Genomic DNA, 24612 nt, shown 5'->3' with positions numbered 1-24612 from the left:
CTGGAAAGAAAGATCTGCTCTGTGAGCCACTTGTAGTTACTACTATTTAGTTATGGAATGCTTAGGTGTGCATCGTACTCACCATGCTGAAAGGGCTTGGCCTCTGATTCAAAGATTTCAAAAACTGGAAAACCAATCAACTGGTTGATCTCAAAGCTTTTCAGGACACTGAGAAGACATTGTGTTTTAGGGTTTGTTAGACTTGCCTAATAAATTTACTTGCAAGTTTTCTTGAAATCTTTTGATTGCAGTGGTGCTTAGTGTGTATCTTTCCAAGTATATATTCAAACAGACAGAATCACAGAATCACAGAATGGTTTAGGTTGGAAGGGACCTCTGGAGATCATCTAGTCCGACCTCCCTGCTCAAGCAGGGACCTCTAGAGCATATTGCCCAGGATCACATCCAGACGGGTTTTGAATATCTCCAGGGAAGGAGACTCCACTACCTCTCTGGGCAACCTGTTCCAGTGCTCAGTCACCCTCACAGTGAAGAAGTTTTTTCTCAGGTTTAGGTGGAACTTCCTGTGGTTCAGTTTCTGCCCGTTGCCAGAAATAAAAAAACATATAATGCTGAATAAAAAAAGTGCACAAAATATGTATTTGAAGCACATTGAAAAATCTGCTATGTTCCTTATGAAACGTAGTTTCCAAGGATGAAGACTGTGATAGGATATGACCTATTAAAGATAAGTGCAAAGTATGATGTGTGTAGTATTAATAAACTTCATAAGTAGAAGGTGAGGTGACCTTCTGGCAACGTGGAAGATCTGCAAAAGTAGGGCTAAAGAGTTATGACTACAGACTGAACACAAGTCAGTAAAAAATCCATGCAATTTTTTTTATATGTATGTATGCATGGATGGTATATGCATACTATATGCATGGATATGTACTGATAAAAAATTAAGACAAACATAATTATGGGATGTATAACAGGAGTGTAACAGAAGATGTGTGATGTCATCTAGTGCTAGTTATGACCTCAGTGACTGTATCTGGCATCAGTGCTACATATGATTTAGGGCAACACAGTTCCAGTGAAATTTTAGCAATTAGGCAGAGTCAGGAGGAGAGTAACAAAGGTGGTCAGAGAGCTAGAAAACTTAATCTATGAGAAAGAGTGAAAGAACTGCATTTTTATAGTCTAGGGATGAAAAGACTGATGAGAGACAGGATAACAATCTTCAAATATGTAATCAGTTGCTGCAGAGTGGAGGGAAATAAAATATTCTCCATGTCCCATGGAGATGCAACAAGAAACAGCATGCTCAACTGCAAGAAGAGAGATTAAATTAAATGTTAGGAAAAGTCCTCTTTAACTGTATGGGTAATTACGCATTGGAATTGATTGTCTAGGTAGGAATTTCCATCACTGGAGCCTTTTAAAAACAGATGTAGCAAACATTTGCCAGAAATGCTTAAGGCAAGGGTGACCATGTGCTCTGGTTGTGAAAGAGACTACGTGACCTCTCCAGGTCCCTTAGAGACTCCCTGGGCTGTGGAGGCTACCAGAAGGCCAGCCGGGGAACTCAGGCTCTTGGTAACTCTCATGTATTTCAGAGAGGGAGCTTTAAAAGGTAAATACTGCTCAGTCTTCCCTTTTTGTATTTCATTACCTAACTTTTATACTAGCTCTTGTGACGTTTTTTTTTCTTCTCAAACTACGTTCACAGTGGAAGTCTAAGAATGATCCATGAAGGTGGATGATCTGTTAAAGAACTTATTTGGTACCATCATAACCAGTAAATTGGCTTCTTGGTAAATGTTAAGAAATTTGAGCTAAATTCAAAAGTACAGTTCTGTAAACTATCCCATTGCTCTCTTGTGGTCCACAGTAACACAGGTATGATTCAGGCATCCTGTATGGCAAAACTTAACCACTATGGTTTAACTTACCTCTGCTTAGCTATAATCATTCTTGTTGAACTTATTTCTCTTATGGTTCAGTTCTTAAACTTACTTTGAAAAGTGTAGTTTAACCTACTGGATTAAACACATTTTTTGCCCAGGCCAGTATTTCTTTTCCAACAGTGTCCGAAAGTGGATGCTTCAGGAGCAACTTCACTAAGTAATTATGGAAATAGCTAGCTGGAATGAGACTTCTGTTGCTGTTTTTTTCCCTTTACCCACACTACTTAGAGGGTCTCTCTTTGTTTGCTTTTCACCATATCTGTGCAATCAGTGCTACTGGGAGGCATTCGTTTATAAAACGCAACGCCTTGTATTTAGTTTTTCTAATTTCAGTGTCGGGTCAGCTGCCTGAGTGTTTCTGAACCATCTGGAAGTGCACGTTGTCTCAGGGCACCGCAGCGGCCAAGGGTTCCCCAGGGCTGGGGCCGGTACCGGGGGAGCTCCCGGCAGGGCTCTGGGACCAGCCCCAGCTCCAGAGCGGGGGACATCAGGAACGGCCATGGGGATGGGGCCAGGGACAGGCAGGGCTGGGGGGCCCTCGGGGCCCTGACACATTTAAAGCTTCACTGATGTAAATTGTGAGTTGAAAACAAAATCCATCCATGAGCAAGGTGTCCAAATACGTGGGCTTTAGGAAGCCTACAGAGGCTGGAAAGTGAGGTTTGCCATCTGCCCAGGGATATGAATCGCAAAGTGTAATTCTGGAGAGTTTATCTCCACCTGTTACACCTCTAGCAGTGTAATTTGTAATCACAGAATCACAGAATCGTTTAGGTTGGAAGGGACCTCTGGAGGTCGTCTAGTCCATCCTCCCTGCTCAAGCAGGGTCACCTAGAGCATATTTCCCAGGATCACATCCAGACGGGTTTTGAATATCTCCAGGGAAGGAGACTCCACTACCTCTCTGGGCAACCTGTGCCAATGCTCTGTCACCCTCACAGTGAAGAAGTTTTTTCTCAGGTTGAGATGGAACTTCCTGTGGTTCAGTTTGTGCCCGTTGCCTCTTGTCCTGTCACTGGGCACCACGGAGAAGAGGCTGGCCTCATCCTCTTGACACTCCCCCTTCAGATACTTGTACACGTTGATGAGATCGCCTCTCAATCTTCTCTTCTCTAGGCTGAACAGGCCCAGCTCTTGCAGTCTTTCTTCATAGGAGAGGTGCTCCAGCCCTCTAATCATCTTTGTAGCCCTCCGCTGGACTCTCTCCAGTAGCGCCATGTCTCTCTTGTACTGGGGAGCCCAGAACTGGACACAGTACTCCAGGTGAGGCCTCCCTAGGGCTGAGGAGAGGGGCAGGATCACCTCCCTCCACCTGCTGGCAACACTCTGCCTCATGCACCCCAGGATCCCATTGGCCTTCTTGGCCACAAGGGCACACTGCTGGCTCATGCTTAACTTGTCCACCAGCCCTCCCAGGTCCTTCTCTGCACAGCTGCTTTCCAGCAGGTCAACCCCCAGCCTGTACTGGGGGGTACAGTAATGGAGAGCTGTGGTTCAGCGCCTAGTCCTTCCCCAGCGTGTCCTTGGCTTGCCTGCACTGTGGCGTGCAGGTTGTGCCGCTCTCCGCGTCCTCCGCCAGCGCAAATCCCGCGCGCCTCCCTCGCTGCGCGGTGGAATCGACCGCGGGCGATAGCAATGGCCCTGCATCGCTCTTTGCATCGCAGACGGCCTTGTCAACCAGGGCCTGTTTGTAAGTAGCTGTTTCTACTGGCCCTGAGTACAATCTAAGGATAGGCGGAAAATTGTTAAGGAGATTATTGCACTAGAACAATATTGCTTTGTTAAGTAAAAAAAATCAAAGCTTGGCATTTATTTCCTCTTTTTGTCCATGACTGGGAAAATAGGCTGAGCACTGGTAGGCTTCTGTGTAGCTTCACTGAGAAGAGGGCTGACCCCGGAAAAAAGCAGTATATCATAGGAGTAGCCTTTTGCCAGCAGGAGCATGGACAAAGTGCCCTAAGAGGTTTTTTTTCCTCTCTCTAGTTTCTATGGTACTGTGAGATTCACAAAAGAAACTTTTCTTTCCGAGTTCCCATTAATCTGCACAGACATTGTTTTAAAGCAGTGCTGATTAATTTAGCTTTCCAGGGTAGATGTCAGGCACACTCTTGGTGCCTAAGAGCAGACTGAAACCAGGAAGATGAGCAGTGTTGATGGTACTGAATAATAGTATGAGTGGAAATAAGAGTGCAAAGGAAATACATGTCAACCTTTTGGAATTTTATGTGATTTAAATAATTTCAATGTTGGATCAAGTCATTGATCTTTTTATCAGTGTGTTTTACACTGTAATAAAACAGGATTTAAACAGAGAGAAGTTAATAGCTGCTCTGAGCAAAACAGATAGACATTGGAATGGGATACATTCTCTATAACTGAGAACATGCACAAATTGCAGGGAAGTTTGTTTGAACTTGATGGGGTGAAAAATAAAACTATCATCCATGCCAGTGAGCGATTTAAAGTTTTCCTTGAATTCTCTGTCAGTTCAAAGTAATGCTTTAAGGAGTACTGCATTAGCACATAGGAAACTGAAATTTCCTCCTTGTATATTAGTACTTTAAGATCCCTTCATAATTCAGACTTTTATATTCCAAGATTTTTCTCCCTCCCATGATTAGTTCCAGTAGCTTGGTTAGAAGTTCTGGTTTGAGGCAGGAAACACTGTACTAATAACAAAGACGGAGAAGCTGAAGCCTTCTCAGCAATGTGAACAGCAATAAATGTTGATGGGGCAACGAACAGCAATAAATGTTGATGGGGCAACATGAGTGGGCTCTGGAGATGATGGGGGAAGACAAGAACGGGCTGGGAGAAATCGCTGCCGTGCCAGGGCAGGAGGGCTTGGGAAGTGGCTGGAAGGGCCACCTGGCTGTAGGTGTGGGGCTGGTGGGACAGAGGGGACAGAGGCGTTAGGAGGACACAGTACCTTTTTAAGGCAGAGAGGGTTTGGAGAGCTTTGTGTGCCAGCAGGATCTCTCATGTTCCTTCACACTTTCCATCCAGACCAGCTTTCCTTGTCTTCTTCTCCCCTGCTGCCCCACATTATGGGTCCCCCTTGTCCCCTCTGCAGCTATCCACCTTTTCTCAAGCTGTCACTTTTCCTTCCCTCTCCTCTGGCTGCTATGAACTCTCCTGCCCCTCGCAGGCTTTGGGAAAAGGGCTGAGGTCTGAGCGTCACTCGTTCTGGCTGTGGGGAAGGTAGTAAAAAGAGGTATGAAGAAAGATAACGGGACTGTGCAGGGGCAAAGAGCGCTTCAGGAACCTGGAAGAGTAAGATTTGCTTTCCTTGCTGCCCTGAGTGACGTGGGAGAGACGTATGGGAGAGGGCTCTGGCAGTTCCCGTGGCTGCCCGGGTGCACTAATCTCTCTTCAGCAGCGGTGGCTGGAGTAGTTGGGGACTGCGTAAGTAGGAGGTGCTATCAGTGGTGTGCGATGTCAATCTCCTGTCTCCGTCTTCTTCGGCACGGGTAAAATCTGCGAGCTGTAGTGGACTACTTCTTTATCTGGGTGCATATTTGTGTATGGCTGCAGAAGACCCTGAACAAAGAAATGGTCCTTGGGGTTTTGTATGTTTTAACCTGGAAGTTAAGATTTTCTGGGATGGCTCTGAGCGTGTCTATGCAAAACATGGAACATCCATAGCTGAAGGGGCTGTAGCATACTGCATGTTTCCTGGTGTAACAAAACTTGACTTTTAGGACTTTTGAAATGATTTATCTGTGGAACACGCTAGAAATATATGTTTATCCAAGCTGTCTTTGAAAGGGAGGGATTCAGTAGCTGGAATGAAGTGTGTCCCAAGTTTTGTGGTTGGAGTGTGCATTAGCACTGATATTTGGTTAGCTTAGAACATTTGTGTATATTTTAAAGATCATTTACTATACCCAAAGCTGTTGTCTTTTTTATATTTATTCCAGGTTTTCAAAAGTACTGTGTTGATTTGCCTTATCCAAACTATCTTGTAACTCTTCTCCCCTTTCTCTTGTGTAAACCTATGTAGCTGTGATGGTGATAAAGCATGTTCCAACTTGCCTGAACTCATTTATATCTTATATCAACAGAAACTTGAAAAAAACTCTGAGTCTAGTTTGAGAGTAAGCCAACAATTTTTAAAGCATGCCTTCTTGTATTTTCCAAAATATAACAGTCTGTACTTTCTTCATGAAGTAAAGTTAATGATTTCCAAAAGTTTTATCTTTAGTCATAACTGTTGCAGCATTTTTACATTGTATTTTTTGAGCACATGTATAAAGGTGAGTGATTGGAAGACGTGTAAGAGAAGAGGAGTGCTGCCGTTGCTATAATATACAGAAGTACCTGTGAGGTCCTTCCTGAGCAGACACTTGGCAGGTCTTTCTTACAGAGATTACCTTGTGCTTCTGTTGATCGCAGGAGATACTGCAATTTTCCTTGCATTAGTTCTTGAATTCCCAAACAGCCTGCAGTGTCTGACAAGGAGAGGTCAAGATAACATTTCATAGTTTTAACAACAGTAGGATTTATTAAAATATCAAATTCTTGAGCTCAGTTTAAAGTCTTGCAGTGTAACCCTTGCCTCACTGAAGTGCAAGACCACGTGAATTTTTGCCATGCTGGCAGGAGAGCTGTCACCCGATCCCACCATGAGCCCCCTAGGCTAATAGTGCAATGCACGTAGAAGTGGTACTTTAATTGCGTTTCTCAAACACTTAAAAGGTTTGGACTGAAGGTGCAATCAGTAAATTACCTACTGCCTTGAGTGTCCCATCTAATCTTTTTTTTTTTTTTTTTTTTTGATTCTTTTAAACGTAGTTACCCTGGGATCTTCTGAACGGCTCCCTCGGAGCTCTGGCCCAGATAGGCTCCATTTGAAAGAGATCTAAAGCAAGGCTGTTTACATCAATGTTTCTTTCTGTAATTGCAGCTCTCTTCTACCAGTTCAGCACGCTCATACTTAATTGCACTTGGGATCTGACCCTGGTTTCCCACTATTCCCCCTCTCCTCGTTGCAAGTAGAGAAGATAGAATCATAGTGCCAGTTAAAAAAAAAAAGGTAGCAGAGGAAATAAAGAGTTTAAATGTGGCTGCAGTGTCCTATGTGGAGAAGAAGAGGCACACTCGGGTAATAACGTGAGTAACAGGTGGATGAATTCTTCAAATTACAAAATCTAAATTTAAGTTAGGCAAAGTGAGAGCAGACCATTAGAGTCAAGCATGCATTTCTTCCTCAGCTGCAGGAAGTGTTTTAGAACAAAAAACACTCCACGGGAAGCGCCTTTTCCAGATTAGGATTTACGTCCAAATCAAAAAGCCAGGGGAACGTTATATAACGTTGAACTTCCATTTAGTCAGAGGACTGCCTATTGGAGATGGACATGGGAGTCCCCAATTCTTAAAATTCTTAAAATCCTGGCCTTCACAAGACTGAAAGATAAAGCAGGTTACCTTTGACAGAATATAAGCTTGAACTGAAGTGAACGTCAGCATTTTGGGACAGAAGGGCACAGAATTCCTTGCCACGGGGAACAGTATCTACATAATTATCACATTTTGTTTGAAGTTTCCAGTAGGAGTGAAGCAGGACTGGGCAGGTGAAAGTGAGAGAGATGAAAGGAGAACATCTGAGAGAGACTGTGAGATTCGTCATCAGCTCATGAGATAGAGCAATGAAGAAAAGTAGTGCCAAGAAAATTGGAGCTATTGATATGAAAAGAGTGGAGCCACCTATTTCATTGCAACTTAAAGAAAGGAAACTTTAGGGGCAGTTTCCAAAAATAAAAGGTATTAATATGTACAAGGGAATTTTCAGAAACATAAAACCCAATTACCTTGCTTACTGACAGGACACTAACAGTTTGAGCTACTGAGAAGGAGTCCTCCTTGTACTTCAGAAATTCTGTCACTTGCGGAGAAAATGAGGATCAAATGGCAACCCTAAGCAAACCAACCAATAAATAAAATAGCTTTATGGATAGCTCTAGCTCTAAGTTGACAGAGAAAGAAGAATTGGGAAATAAAGTAAGTCAATTAAGGGCTGGCAGGACACTCTTACTATCCCTGAAAAGTAAGATCAAAAATCCTTCAGGTCTTGTGTGGAAGGAAGTTGCACAAACCATGAGAAATCACTGATGATAAAATGTCTTCAAATGCTGGCAATCTATTAAACTGTGAAAAATATAGTCCTAAAATATAGTAGAAGATAAAGGGATAAAGGAATTTTGGCCTTTTTAGTACCATGAAGAAGAACAGGATTGGGGAGGGGAAGGAAAATTTGTTGAATAGGAATAATAAGTTTTTTTTTTTTTTTAATACTAGACAATAGAGTTTTATATTCGTTATTCCCTGATGAAATTGCAACGAGAAGAAAGGAATGTAATTGTATGTCCCTGTGACTAAGTCCGTTTGCTGCGCAGAGAGGGCCCCATGGTCATGGTGTGCTCATGACTCAGCTGAAATCAGCAGAGACTGTTGCCAAAAGGAGTGGGAAGCTGCGGTGCAGACGATTTCATTAAGGAGCTCAAAAGAGTGGACAGCTGCACCTAATTTTCAGAAGCACATGGTTGTCTTCTAGGAAGGCAACCCGTATTAGGAAAAAAAGCCTAATTTTTATTTCCTAAAGAATAAAGGCATTCCATTTATTGTCTCTCTTCTTTTCTTTTCTGACCTGGATATCAATGAGATATCTGTCCTCAAAAGAGGTGTTTCTAGCAAAGGAAAAATTTTTCTTTTTTTATGCCCATGTACTTTATGTTAAGTAATCACTGTAGTCAATATGTAGTTTATGCTTTTCTGATACCTGACAGAAGCAAGAAAAAGGCATTCAACAGAACTATTCTGAGAGCTGTCCAATACCAAAGATTTGTCTTGCAAAAGTTTTGGTACTTTGCAGAAGATCTGATTCTTTCTACTGCTCAAGACTTAGACCGCATGCAGTTTTGGGTTCATTTCCTGGTTCATTCTAGCTGATTTTAAAATAGGAGTGGTAATACATGTCTTCTACTCATGCAGAAGTGTGTGTGTGCAGTCTGTATGGTACATGTATTTATACAATGCCTTTGAAAAGCTGAGCTGCCCTCATCAGCAAACATATGCAATGAAATCTTGCTCGGAAATGAAAAGGTTTGAAAATTCTCTTGTATGGTGATTTCATGATGAAAACTCCATTTCAATAATCCTGGAATAGAACTGAAGGATTGAGTTTGACTCCTGAAGAAAATATATAATCACTTTGAAGCATTGACCTACTTTCTTGTTTGAGTAGGTAGAAGGCGATCTTTTTCTTTTCGAAATACCAAGAGGTAGATAATATTTTGACATCATAGAAAATATTAATAATTATTATGAAATAGTCTGTTGTGACATAGACATTATGCCACCTTTTTCCTGAGGCAGATATATTTTAATCCTATTTGCTTCTACATTTTCATTGATTTGTGTTTTGAATAGATTTTCACTGTAACAGAAGCGTATTTTATAGTGTCTGGTATTAACTGAAAGGGAATCATCTTTCTGTGTTCGTGTATGTATTTTTTTCATATATGCTAGTACTGTCAATACTATCTGAGAACCAACAGGCGTATGTCTAGATCCTTAAAAGTGTAAGTTTATAGAGTTCATCTTTAACAAGTTAATTACAAAACATTCATCATAGCATTTGATTTTAAAGATCTAAAATAAAACAATGGTTATGGATTATGATGTATTTGCTAGGTGTGGTAGCTAATTCTGTTACTTGCAAATTAACTGAATTGTGATGAATTATGCAGACCATATATGAACAGAGAATGCAATCACACATCTTGAAATAAGTCTCAGAAGCAAGATAAACTATAGGAAATTGATCCACTGTCTAACTAAAATGGTTCACGTGGAAGAACACTACATGATGTGCTACGTACCCTCTCTAGAAATAGGTGTTATATATCAGAGATTCCTTAGATGAGATTTTTTTTTTTTTTGGAGGGAGACAACATAGTTTTATACCGAGTCATTCTAAAGTGACAGTGAAACTTATGAAATGAATTAGCTTATTGTGTGGGGCATGCAGAATTCACAGACCGGTTACATAACTATTGCACTCTTATAGTACCTCCAAATACTATCATTTATGCACTGGCAGACACGCCTTCTATAATATGTACCTTAACGTATCAAGTTAGTATTCTCATAGTATTGAATATTCCAATAGTTTATTTTTTAAATAGTACTGAAATTTAGGGGAATAGAATGTCAAAGAATACTTCTTGAACTGTAGTTGTTTCTTTTACACCGGAAGAAATACTAGGTGGAGGTAAGAGCATTGCAAAACTTTCTATAACTTGAAATAGAAGAGCCGTTATTTAAAATTTAAAGTTGTAGCCTAATGTGGGCAGTAGTCCCTTTCCTGTTGGAATCGTTTAGGCCTGAATGCAACAAATTCCAGTCCACTTGCAGACATTAAGATCTGTTGAGTTCACCGTTAATTTGTTTTGTTTTTTGAGTGGAATAGCAGTCATCCAGTCATTTGAAGTTAGAAGAGTTATACTATGTACATAGACAATGGCTGGTTTGGTCTAAACCTGCAACTGCTAGTTTTATGACTTGTGGGTAAACACTATATGTTCATTTTACATTTTTATTTTACAGGGTTGAACACACTTTACTGTATAACAATAAATTGAACTTTCCTGAAAAGGAATTCTCCCATCTCTTATTTAGTATTAATTCCTTTACAAACTCTTCTATATACTTTGGTGCAGATAGGGTAACGTAACTGTTGACTTTGGAAATAAATGAAGCATCAAAATCTGTTAACAATTAAAACCAGTGAAGTGCTTTGGGTGAAGGGTTACACCAGCTTCTAAAAACTGGTCATGCTTGTGTGGGTGGATAGTGGGGAAGCACAGCAGTGCTGCAGCTGAAGGTAAATGGATGATATTTGCCAAGTCGCAGTATTAAACACTTGACTACCGAGTTTCCGTGGGACACATGGAAACGCAGAAACTATTGGAACGACTAACCTGAGATGGAGAGAAAACTGAAATCAGGATTTTTGGAAATGCAGCTTCAGCGCACAGTAAAAAATTAAACTTTACTTCCCTATTTTGAAGCACAGAATCTACTGCACAACGTCTGCGTTCTGTGTAACTATATGTTTTGGCTTATTTAGAAAAAAGGCTATCCCTCAGTTGCAGCAAATGAGTCTCCTTATCTGATTCCCCAAAGGTGTAAGGACTTAGGTGTTTAGCTTTTATTTTAGGTGCCTAGATTAAACATTTAAATGCCGTAGAGAGTCTTAATTTGCTTCTGTGCAGCTCCAGAAGTAACTGAAGTCATTATGCCCAAGTTTCTGTCAATAAAAATTCCTGCACACCTACACGTCTGATGCTAGGCATGCCCAGAACTGTATAGCACAGAAGATATCTAATCCAAGCCTGATTCCTAGAAAAATTTACAAGGTGGAAATTCCTGTCTCACCTGTGGATCCTGATCCAGCAAGAATCTTTAAAACGTGTTTTTGGAACAAGCTTCATGGTTAGAAGTTTTTTCTATTATTAATGTCACATGTTTTAAGCATTAGACAGAATAAGGAAGACCTGGGTTTAGTTCCTTCCCCGATCTGAAGCAGTTTGAGTTGTACCTTTATGTTTGTGGTAAATGCTTAACTCATGAGCCTCTGGGTGTTTAGAGGTGGAGTGGGATGGGAGAAATACGAGGCATGCTGTAATTATGGGAGGTATTGTGTGTGTCAAGCCCCTTTTACCCGCACCGTGGATAGCCATAAGTGTAGGTATCAGCATTTTCAGTTGCTGAAGTGGTCCTTGCAGCAGGTGCAACTGTGCACCAGCTGTAGAGAGCTCTCATTCATTTTGGGTGATAGACCTCTGAAAGCAAGCCAGACACTCAGTGTAAGAGTTTGTCGTTTCCATAGGATTGAAGTAAACTGTACCTGTGTCTGCTATGGCAGATACTATCCTTACTAGACAAAGATGAAAGATGGGTGAGAAGTGTAATTTATTCTATCAAGGGTAAAGGCAAACATGGGGGGACGGGCTTTGCAGGATTAGAAACAAAGTTGTGAAAGTAAAAGATAGGAAAGCATTGTTCATAGTCGTTTGAGAATTAGCACACTGAGTACCTTCTTGAGGATTTCCCTATCCAAGGAGGCTGTTAGCAGACAGGGAAGTGTCTCTGACTCTCACTAAGGCTGCTGTGCAGCACGTGCGGACAGGACCCCAGGTGCAGCAGGAGCCGCGCGCCTCCCTCCAGGCAACCCTTTGTCCCCCGGGGGTTGCTTTCTGGTACGGGAGCCTCGACGCCTAGTTCTCGTAACATGTTTTTGCCACTTGAGTATTAAGGGAGTGTAATATAGAAGTAATGCTTCAATGCATTTCTGAAACTGTCTTTTTAATTCTTGTTAATTAAGTCTACTAAAACTTTGTCTATGAAGCTTATTTAACAAAGAGCACTACAGAGTTCAGAAGCTCTGCCTGTGCCTGGATCCATTTTGGTCTCTATTTATGTGTGTCAGCTAACGTAAATTACTTATTGCTATCTGTTGGGTAAGCTGGGTATGAAGTCTTGTTTTGCTTTTTATCTTGTCCTGTGTCTGTTCAATGGTTGTTCGTGCTGGTGGGTTACTATGCTTTTAACAGTTTGTGAATCCCACAGTTTAAAAGCTAATAGATACTTTCTACTAACACCATAAAATGAACATGAATCTTGTGGGTCGCAGAGCCTAAATATAAAGCAAATCATGATTATGTTAATGTTTAGTAAGAGAGGTGGAGTGTAGCTGCTGAACTCGATGAATCTGGAGGTGCTGTTTTGCACCATGGAAAGGCACTTGCAGCCCCTGCTCTTGTGAGTGAATACTTTGCACTGAGTATATAATTAACAGGGAGAAAGAGCTAAAAATCTGCTGTTACTACCTCCACGATCTTTGGTCATTCCTGTGGTAAATGACCAAACTCTTAGAAATTCTTGCAGAAGGCTAAGGTTTGGATTTAATTTAGATGGATCACTCCCAAGAGGGAGGCTGTGGAACACCACACTCTGAAGAGCTTGTGCTGATAATGCTTTTAAACCGTGGCCTTTCGTTTGGTGTAAGAAACACAAATTAGAACTGTCATTTAACAAATCAATATATCTTTATGTGAAGTCCCTAAGGCCGTATGCACCGTGTTTTTGTCCAACTGTGTAATCCCCAGTTTCAAGTGCCAGAATCAGTGTTGGAAATGTCATAACTGTTTGGGATGCTCAGGAGTTTGTGTTCTTGGATAGCAGTGGGAACACAGAATATATTAGAATTCTCCCCTATAGGTAAATGCAGCTTTTTTTTTTTTTTCCTAAACTAATCTATCCTTTTTTCTAAGAGCAGCAGCCTGACATTTAAAAAATATAAAAAGCTCTTCTGAACCTGAATAAACTCTGAAAGTGCATTTGGCATCTTCAGAAATGTCAGCCTTCTGGCATGAGTAACATAATGTATTCCTTTCACTTTTTTGGAAAACCATACATTAGAATGTATGAGAATATAAAAACTGTTTTTTTAGTTTGTAGAGAGCTCTCTGAAAAGTGTGTTATACACCTGTTTATGGAGGAAAGAATGACCAGTAATTCATTCATGCCTATCCAAAAGCATCAATACGCAGCATAAACACCTTGTCATAGGTCCTAGCAAGTGTGCCGTGTAATTTTATTCTTTCTTTTGGAACCTACATTGGTGACGGTAAACATTACTTAATGGACTCTACAGAAAAGAAGTTGCGTGTATTTTGTGTGTTTTGAGATGTGTGACTACTCTGGCAATATTCATCTGCAATAAAATGTTTTGCAAAATATCTCCAGGTTTCCCACTTTTAGTCCCATGGACTAAAACATTGTAAAGTATAAGGAGTGAGGCATGCTGTTTAATAGCTTTGCGGGAAGGACGGGATTCCGGTTTCTTCATTCAGTATGATCAGACCTCTTATGCAGTGTTAGAGAATTCACTCTCTTATAAACTGTTTGACTGAGGACATTTAAATTAATTAAAATCTAATTTAACACAGTTATCAGGTGACTCAGCAACTGTATTGTAATAGCTTCTGATTTGGACTGCTTTATATATGTAGGCATTAGAACTAGTTGCCTAAATTAGTTAGGAAAGCAGATGTAGTACAAAGCTGAGAGACTTTTTCTTCCTTCTTCCTTTCCTTTTCTTTTCAGTGTAGATGACCAAAGTTGGATAATTAATGCACAATACTGTGTGTGTTATCTAAATATTAAATTATGCTAGTGCTAAGAAATACCATCTGGTTTAGCCAGATGTGGTGTGCAGTTAGCTGTATGGCATTAACGTAAAATTGTTTGGAGACGGACATCAGGCTGAAGACCTATATTACATTGTTGGAATAGCCACTGTGTGGCAAAAATTCAGAAAGCTACGCTTTTCTGGGAGCATTTATACTTTGCTGCTAAAAGGATCTTGTTAGTTACATGTGGGTCAGTTTTGTGTGAGATGAAATGAAGGGGGGGGGCTGGGGAGTCATGTAGGAAACCAGTGGTTATTTTCCTAAAAGATTCCTGAAGGATCGTAAAGACTAAAGAAAGTTGTTCAGAAGTACGAGTAGGAGCTCTGGCGGTAAGTCTTCTCCAATAGAATGGGCAAAAGAGTTTGTTCCCCTGATTCTGGAAAAGAGGTAACTGTAACTTCCTTGCTGTTACACGTCATGGAATAATTTTAGCTCGGGCTTTGCAAAAGGTCGCAGTAACTCCCAGGGTACTTCTAGCAAATGCTTCTGAAAGGAAAACGGAGCCTAAACTGCTCTAAGCTCTAATGGCCATTGAATTAGCCTGTTGCCAATTTGAGCTGAGCTGGGTGGTTCAGAAACATGATATTCCTGTATGAAATGCAGCTTTCTTACTAACAAATCCTAATTTCCTTAAGGACAAAGAGAGACAAAGGACAGAACTGCTGGTGCCTTTGAACAGAAGAGGTGCGGCGGGAGTGGGATGAAGGCAGCAGGGCGGGCGAGTTCTCAGGTACTTATTGAATAGGCTGTACGAGGTACGACGATGCTGCAGATATTGTCAGGTAACATGGTTAACATTGTGTTCAGTTATTGCTCAAAAGAGGAAAAAACCTGTCGTCTGTCTTCTGGTTCCCTGGTGGAGACCTATGAGGTGTGCAAACGAAGCCAGTTTGTGACCGTCTGGGATCCCTGCGGAATAGAGTAGCAAATCTCATCCCTGGTGCCTGGATGACTCTCTGGCCTGTATGTCAGAGATTTCTTCATAGGCACAGAGTGGGAGGAGGCAGTCTGCTCTCTTCCCACATGCCGGCACCTAGCAAGACAGAACAGGGTGCTGTCTCCCTCCCCGCTCGCCCGGGAGTACTCCGTTCGTGCGGCGCCCGCTTGCAAGGAATTGTCTGTGGCAGCAGAGGAAGAACGCCCTGCGGTTTGAGCGTTTGGATTGCTGAGGGTTTGCAAGCATATAACAAACTTGCGTGGCCCTGTCAGTTGTAGTAGTTACACCTCTCAGACTTGGTGGTGGGTCTCCTCCCAGTACGTTGGAGAGTCACTCTGGTTATAAAACCTAGCTGACTAATGAACATCTGAAGATGAAACAAGTGGCCCGTAGCATAGTTACTCTGGAGTGAGAGAAAAGAGGAAGGAATGATATTGGAAGTAAGTGGTTAGAGCATTATTATGGAGTGTGGGGACCACTTAATACGGAGAGAGGATTGCTTATAGTTCTGCTAGCTGAGTAGTGGGAGAATTGCTCTCTAGCATAACTGGGGGTATAGCTCATTTTAAAATGATAGCTAAGATACAGATGTGGAGCTATGTATCCAACTGCAGAGTATGACGTGTGAAAATTCAAGCACAAAAGGACACGTAAGGAACATTTTTTAACATATAAATACTAATACTGACCCCCTAAGCAACAAAAAAAGAAGAGTTAGAGTTATTAATGAAATGTGGTAAGATACCATTGCTCATGAAAAAAATCATGGGCAATTAGGAGTTATTTTGAATGTTTAAAGCCAAAGAGCTGGGTGGACATCTGCTGCAGAGGCCCATATTGCTTCGAACACAAGATGAATTAATTCTTAAGCATCTCTCTATGAAGTATTAGAAGAAAAGCTGTTTAATCATTGGTGGCTTTAAACTAGAAAACGTTTGGTAGACATGTCGTGCAGGCATGTGGCTGCATATTTTGCATGTGATGGGGGGGTAAGTATTAGCTCTTCTAGCATGGGATGTCCCCGGAACACCCAGACCTTTGCCTCCTAGTTACTCAGCTTCCTGTTGCTGGTGTTGCCAAGAGGAGAAGATGCGAGCGGGGGCAGTGGTTGCCCCTAAAGCCCCGTCCTGCCCTCTGGGGCAGCAAGAGGGCAAGGAGGGCTCTCTGGCACTGCTTTCCTTCACCCTGCCCCGTCTCTTCCTCCTGTCTGCTTTCCAACGCACTCTTCTTGTCTGCACAAGCCTGTTCTGCCTTTCCCAGCAAAAAAAAAGTTCAGAAAAGCAAATAGCTTGGAGAAGAGAGGGAGGGGAGGACCGCCTATGTGCCCTGGAAATTGGACTCCGAAGAGGAGATGCAGAGGAGCCTGGAGAGGGCTCGCAGAATCATGGTCTTGGAGGTTGGAAGGGATGTCCGGAGGTGAACTCCTCCAGCACCATGCTCAAAGGTTGTTTTGGGCCTTGTTCAGTCGAGATTTGAATAGCTCTAAGCATGGAGTTTTCACAGTCTCTTTTAGTATTTGACTATCCTCATGGCAGAAAATTGTTCCCGTGCATCAAGGTGGAATTTGTTGTTTTCCAGTATGCATCCGTTTCCTCTTGTCCTTCCGCTCTGTGGCTCTGAGGCCTTCCCTCCAGGTAGTTACAGATAGCACTAAGATCTCCCCTTAGCTTTCTCTGCATTTAGCTAGCAAGAATGGGAGTGAGAGACAGAGGAAGAGACCTCTCATCTCTCCCGTTTAGTCTCCCACACCCCCAGGACCTGCTGGGATCCCTAGAATCCCCTGCTAGGATTGCAGTCACCTTCTGCAGCCTCCCCAGAGCCCCAGGAGTCCTGTGGAGTCCTCCCAGATGTCTTACCTTCCCATCGTTTCCCTCTTAGTTACGGGAAGTTACTGTGCTGTTCTGAGAGATACCTGTGAATGCTTCTGAGATCATCCTGAATAATTATTCTTTGTCATAAGTTTATTTCTTTCGGGTTACTTTCGAGATGATTTTGGTCGGCCACTGTTCAGTAGATGATCACCTCCAAATGCACTATTACTACATTACTCTGGCAAAGTAGACCAATACGTTTGGATGTTTGAAGTACAGACTTTTGAGCAGAAACAGGGAAACAATCATATAATAACAAGAATACTAGAATGTTGTGCTCTGTTCTATGTCCACACCTCAAAAATGGTATGTCAGAAATAGAGTTCAAAGGAAAGTCATAGAAAGAAGGAACTTGGAAAACAAGCATAGCAATATGAGTCTAAAGAGGGTGAAGTTGTTTAGTCCATGATAGACAGGACTATGTGATGGCTTGGATTATGCATAGATAGTTATAGGTAGAAAGAGTAGGGAGGACCTCTGAGTTTTGCTGAGAAAGGCATAAACAGTGGCTGGAAACTCAGGCACATGCAACTTTGAAATAAGATGGAGTTTCCTAAAGGTGAGAGTGATCAAACCATAGCAAAAATTAAAGGGGAAGGGGGAGACACATTTACCATCTCTTGAGTCATTAAAATTAGCTTAGATTCTGTACCAAAGAGTGCAGTTTAACCCATCTTCTTGTTAATGTTTTATAGCCTAGGCATACAGGAGTCAAACCGGATGACAAGGATATCCTGGATGCTTCTTTCTCTTTTCAAGATCGCGCATAATGGCTTTGGCAAAGCCGATCAACTTTCACTTTACTGTATAGATACTGAAACAGCACTTCTCTTTGGAGTGTTTGTGCTGTTATGCACAACTTAAAATAGCTCCTTGTTCAGGTGCTTGGCCCCATTGCCTGTCTGGGGGTTGGGAAGTGCTGGTATTTTTGCTATGTCAGGAGGTAATTTACAACATCTGTGATGAGGTTTGCATGCTATGTACTGGCTTACTTAATATTTTTTTCTTAATGCTGCTTGCCTGCGTGAAGTAAAGCTGAAAAAATGGAATACACAGGAATTTTAGGGGAATGGACTATGCTGAAGCACCGGTTGTGCCCTGCTGGGTGGCAGTGGCCTTTCCCCCTAGCTTTGCAGAACCTTCCTGGTGTGAACTGGCTGTTTTTTGTTTAGTGAACTTTGCAGCTAGTCCGTCTTTAGTTGCTTGATGAACTGAAGGACAAACATATGGAGAGGACCAGGAAGGAGTTTTATAGTTTGAAAACGTATTCAAGATAATTGTCTTCGGATAGTAGGCTGTAAGATTCACCACGTTTAAGAGAAAGTGAGCTCAAATACTCATTAGAAGGTCTTTAGCCTTCTTGTAGGTGAAAAGCAGCTACGCTTTTAAATCTTAATTTAATCTTTATCTAGGGTGATATCAACTCTGGAACTGCCTGAGCTTCTCCAAATACCACATTTTGGTATGCTTGAAACAGTAAATATTTATACTGTAAAGATATTTTCAACTTTGAACATGAATGTGCTAAATTTCTGTTTTCTCCCCTCACAAAAGTATTTAAAACGCTAGAGGTTCTGACTCAGCGCCGCTGAAAACAACTGAAGTTCTTCCAAGGCTTTCACTAGTTCAAGCGCTAAATTCCTCTAGAATCCACTACTGTCATTTCCATTCCTTCAGCAGTTATAGCCTCCTTTGAATGACTTGTCATTATTTTCACTAAAAATAAGACTCAGTTAAAAAAACCCTATGGCTTAAACGTCGTAGAACTAGAAAACTTAAAATCCTTCGTACCTGTTTATCTCTTATGATTCTTCCTTGTTTAATGTCAGTGAGCTTATACATCATCATAACGTTAAGATATGATTACATGTTTTAAAGGCCAGTCAGCTTCATGTTATTTTTATATACAGTTTAAAGGCTGTAACTTCAATGGAGTGAATGGGCAAGAAATTCAAAGATGTTAACATAAGCTTTCACTGTATAACATGAAACAAGAAAACCAGTTTTGGACAGATTGAACGGGTTGGACAGATTGAACAGAGACTTTGACCTGCTTTTTCCCGTAGCAGGGGATTGCTATTAAAACAAAAACCTGGTTTGCCTTTTACTGAGTGCTTCCAGAAACGAGGGGAAAAGGGGGAAGACAGTTCAATAATTTGAAAGGGGTAAGATTTCAGGTAAAGTTTTGAAATCTTCAGCTGAAGCAAGGTTCTTGGTCATCATCCCTATCCCCTGCAGCGCTTGACACCGCTTCAGATGGCACTGAGAACAGAAGTGAGCACTGCCGTTTGCGGAGAAAGACGGTGAATAACCGTAAAGGGCTTGAGCTGTTGTTCCTGATGTGGGAGTCCGAACCTCTCTGAGGGATAAACAAGACAAATGCCTAGGAGAAGAAAAAGATAGGAAAACAGAAAATACAGCTTCTGCTTCTGATGCTGACTCTTACTTTCCAGAGACAGACAAAGTTTACAGACTTATTCTTTTCTTGAGATAGCAAACATGTTAAATCACCTGGTTTGTGTATTTCTTTCTGCTGCTTTCTTATTTCAGAAAAAAAGTTGCAGTCCTCAAATCGCAAATGATGTATTTTTAGCTAACCTAAAGTAGAGAGCAAAAAAAAAAAAAAGATGGAAAGAAAATAAATGTTGGGGGGAAGAGAAGAAGAAACGAGTAAGGAGCTGATGGCAGAAATGTCTATCTGACATTTCAAGACCTAGCTGAATTTGGTGGCGGTGACATTGTTTCTGAATCCTTTGCTGGCTTGCTTTCCTGAGGGCGTTGTCTGAGAGCAGGGCAGTGATGAATGAGCGGTCCTGCACATCTCTTGCCGGCTAGGCATGGTCCTAACAGGCACTTTAAGTAGCATTAGAAGGTATTACTTGAGCTGGTTCAGTTAATGTCTCCTTCTTTATGTCTCTATCAACATTTGTTGTTTCTCTCAGAGTTCAGCCAATTTCTATAGTGTTTTCATTGCTAAATTATTTATGATTTCCAATCATTACACAGTGTCCCCAGTGACTGTTTTCCTTCTGTTTGCCAAGGATTGTTTTTGGACCAGTTGAGGTCTACATTCCTGAGCGCAGACAAAATGGTCTCCCAAACTGTTGCTCCAGGTAGTCATTTGGATTGAGTTGTTTTGCATTTTGTGTTTGATTAATAAATAAATAAATAGCCACACACACATATAAATATAAACGTGTGTGTGTGTGTGTGTGTGTGTGTACATGCATATATGCTTAGCATTAGAAATACCGGATTTCCAGTAGAAGGAGTAAGTTCAAATGTTTGTTACTCAGAATCATGTTATCATATGCTAGGTTAGTTGCATCTGTTCAACTTGAATGCCAGATTTTATCCTATTGATTAGCTGCTTTGTTTTCCTTGGAGCAGGCCTTGGAGGGAAAATTCTGTGGAATCTCAAGTTTCTTGATAAAGAACGAAATAACAGCATGGGCTTTTCATAGACTGGATGAAATCATGGTTTCCAGGGAGACCTGCAATTCATTTGCTGCAGCCAGAACGCTGAACTGCCAGCTACGACTGGTTACATAAGTTGCCCATCCTATATTGTTTTCCAGTCATTCATGTGTATCAATCAAACATCTCAAATACTGTGATCAGGCTTCTTCTTTCTTTAACCCATAGTAGCTAATTACCGTCACCTGGCACAGCATCATCTTGGAGTGGGAATAAATCCAAGAAACTGCAAAGTGCCAGAATAAACTGGGCTTAAAAATACAGGCTGTCTGTGACTTCAGAGGTTGGAGCACAAATACAAACTTTCTCTGCTGTAGACTGGAGGAGTCTGTGGGTTTGACGTGCTTTACTCAGTCAGATGAAGGATAAACAATTCATCCTGCTCAAGAGAGTTCTTTGGTTTCAGAAATACGTTTTGTTCTTTTTTTTTTGCTTGGTTTAAAATCAGTATCAACTACTTACATTGGTCTTTGATGTACAGCATTAGTTTCTAATGAACTATATTGGCTCACCTCTTCTCTTGTGCTGCACGTTTGTGATATTCAAACCCAACTTAATGAGAAATACAATATTTTTTGTACTGAAGAACCTATTAGTATAAAGCCTTCTTTCTGAAATCCAGCCAGAGTTTGATAATTTCTTTAATCCTCTCTGCTCCTTTATTTAATCATTAGTACCTTTTTTATTATCCTTTATAATCCTTTATCCTCTATTATATCCTTTACTTAATCAATAATATGTTATGGAGCAATTATATCAAAGCTGTAAATCCAGAGTGTAAACTTACCACGTAGTATTAATTTCTATGGCTTTATTTTGTGTACAATGAATATGGCTAATAGTGGTAATTGTAGTTATCTTGCAAAATATTTTCATTTAAACTACTGTCCACTGTTGTTTTTTTTTTCTCACCTATCTGTAAAATGTCTTGTGGGGTGAAGATCTAAATGGTTTGTTTTGTCAGTAGTTTGGGCAGTGTGTTTTGGACCATTAAATCAAACAGTTTCAAGGAGAGATTTAAACTATGGCTGTGGCACACGTGAATGAAATGTCAAACCTAAACATGAAGTTGTTGTTAGTGCCCTTAATAGACAGCTGATGACTGGATAATGTTTGAGCTGTGGGAAGAGATCCTGCTAGTGCGTACTTGGGGGACCCCAGAAATTTGTGTGGCGCTAAATGAGATTAATGTGTGAGGAGATGTGATGTTACTGTTGCATGCAGGAGAGATTTGGTGCTTCAGGAGAAGTGCTGTGTGGGACAACAACAGCAGCAGCAGCTCTTGCTGCTTGGGCTGTACACGTGTATTTGACGTACCCACTTACTCGGCTGCTGCAGCCCTTTTCCCTCCTCCCTCCTGACTTCTCCTTTAATGAGTTTCTCCCGCTCTGCCAGGCGATCTCTGTTCTTGAAGTGTGTTTATCAGGCAGGCTTTTAGACTTCACCAAATATCTGTTGAAATTGTTAGAGGTGGTATTTAGATGTTTGGGCCAACTGAATATCGTAATGGAAGGAGGGAGGTGAAATCCTCTACCCTTTGTTGCTGTTGCCCAAAGAAAGACAGTAAAGGAGGTAGGGGAGGAAGGGAGCAAAAGAAATCCCTATTACCCTGTTTATTGTAGAGAGCATAGGTAGCATTTGCATTCAGCTTAATTCCAAAGGTAAGGGAATAAAATCTCGCTCGCTGCATATTCTAACTGCATAAAATCTCTCTCACTACATACTCTTAACTGCATCCTCTGTATAGCCATGTGCACATATATAAAATACGTATAGATGCTGCCTAGCCAGAACAGAACCATTTTACAGCTCCTTTGCGTTCTTGTTGCACTAGTAGCAACTGCAATAAAACAGGAACAAAAACTCACGATATGTAACTTAAACACACAATTCTCTTTCTTGCCCCCTTGTAGTAAAAACTTACCTAACCATACTCTATAATCGTATGTTTAGTGCTGTAGTACTCCTAGTACTAATGCTAGAGTACTCCTAGTATGAATGTAATTATGCTAGTGATTGTATCAAAACAGGTCATTCCAACATAGAAACAGAAGGCAATGCTATGGGGAATGCTAATTTTCCATGGGACGTTTTATCTATTAATGTACAGGTATGCATTTATATACATCTCTGTATATGTAAACCAAACCTAACTCAATGATATCTTCATAGTCTTATCCTTTCTGGGAAATGCTGTTATTCTTGTAGATGATTGCAAATATAGCCAGTTGTGCCCACCAAAAAAAAAAAAAAAGAGAACAATAGCTGGAAAACGAGAATGCAGACTGAAATCCAAGTGGAAATAAGTACAGATTCAGATGTATTAGTTGTTAAAATTAACTGACTTAAAGTAACCTCAAAGACTTTTTGAATACTTAGGACTGGTAGTGCTAGGTAGAAATACGAATAATAGATAAATATAAATTGCCCCAATATTTTAATCTTGAGTAATTTTGAAGGCACAGAGATGGCATATGAAAAGGTGATGCAATGCTACATTACTTTCCCACATTATTTAATGCATGTAAATCAGGGTTCCTAGAGTTGCTTTCCCTTTGCTTTACGGTTTCTTTATTATTGCATAAGTACTGGAAATGCAAAGAATCTCCAGTATGTCTTTTGAATCATTATTACTGTAACGTTTTAATATTTGTTCCTTTGCAGGCCAAACCTAACGATCCCTAGCTGAATTAAGAGATGTTTATACAGTGATGTAATATGAGAGAAGTGTTAATTTATACTTGGGTGATGAGACAATATACATAACCTTTAGTCTGATTATTTTTTTCGAATGCTGGAAAAGGTTAAAATCATAGGCTTCCCAGCTTCCTTCTTAGGCAGTAGCTAGCAATGAGGGGAAAAGAAGAAATGACCTCCTCCTTTCACACCCTTCTGTGTCGTTCTTGAGCAAGAAATCTTTATGCAGCGAAGAGAAGCCAGAGTTTTCAGAGAAGGGGGCTTTCCCTGTCTCTTGTCCCTATCCCAGTTTTTGGATAGTGACAAAACTGCACTGAAGAGCAAACGTTTTTGATTCTGGAAGATTTCAATTTGCTCTAAATGGAAAGTTTCTTCAGAAAGTATTACTAGGAAGAGTAAAGCAGTATACTTTTGCAGGCACTGGAAAGCTGGATATGGAATGACTGTATCGGGAGACACCCTTTTGAGACACAAAAGGTGCTGCTTTTCAGCACCTTAAATGCAGAGTGGAGATACTGCCCGAGCTGCTTTGGCACTAAAATTTCCCACTGAAAACTTAATTTGGATATGAGGTTCATTTGCTGTGCACGTGTAACGGAGACGCTGTTGTCGTTTCAACCTCTAGGCGCTTTTGTGTAGCAATGCAGTTTTGGGAGTTGCATGCTTTTGCCGTGTCCGAATTCATTCAAAACCCGGTATAGGCTATTTGCTGCATTAGTGGCTGTACCAGATGTCCGCTTTGTAGGAGACCTGAGTTCAATCACCTTCCTGGTCTGAGGTACTGGGTGACCCTGCTACTGCAAATGCTCCAGCACAGCAGACTTGCAGCGCTCAAAAATGCATCGAGGAAGATGTTGCAGGAACTGTCCAATTGTTTAAGCTGCCTGAAATGACAAAGCGTGTTGATGGGTCAATATGCCATGAATTTCCAAATCTCAGTGAATGTTTCCTCCTATAGCTAACAGAGACCAAATGTGCATTGGAAAGACTCTTATGTACCTGTCTCTGACAATGTATTCACAGCTTATTGGCTGGTGCGAGCAAGCTTGATGTGACCCTCTTTCTCTGATCCCCTTGGTGAGGATAGAAACGGTAGTCTGCTAACTCTGCTTCGGTGGAGAACAGGACCTTGGATGACTGCGCTGTGGGTCATAGATCCAGGGCCTGGGTGCTTAGCAGCTCTGCTGTAATTTTTGCATTTCATTTACTTTGAGATACACAGAAACTTGCCTGGCTTTTAATGTAAATTATAGTCTCAAAGATACTGAGAAAAAATATCTGGTGTACTGTACAACTCCTTGTTTCAGGGGCTTAGAGTAGAGGCCTTTACAGAGTAGAGCTCTTTGGGGATCCTTCTGAGCCAGATAAACCATTTTAGTCCAGGCGATCATTTTCACTCACTCTAAACATCTCTTTTGCTGTCAAAGTGGCATGTGAAATAACAAGATAAAAAGCTTACA

General features: G+C 41.1%; 1 protein-coding gene across 2 annotated transcripts in view; it reads left to right on the top strand.

Moving 5' to 3' along the window:
- COL21A1 (collagen type XXI alpha 1 chain) overlaps positions 1-24612 on the top strand; it is a 182913-nt gene that overhangs the window by 67175 nt on the left and 91126 nt on the right. The window lies entirely within an intron of this gene.

Source organism: Struthio camelus, chromosome 3, assembly GCF_040807025.1.
Source record: "Struthio camelus isolate bStrCam1 chromosome 3, bStrCam1.hap1, whole genome shotgun sequence".
NCBI classification, from domain to species: Eukaryota; Metazoa; Chordata; class Aves; order Struthioniformes; family Struthionidae; genus Struthio; species Struthio camelus.
The sequence above is the reverse complement of the archived record's forward strand: the minus strand, read 5'-3'. Positions and strand labels throughout refer to the sequence as shown.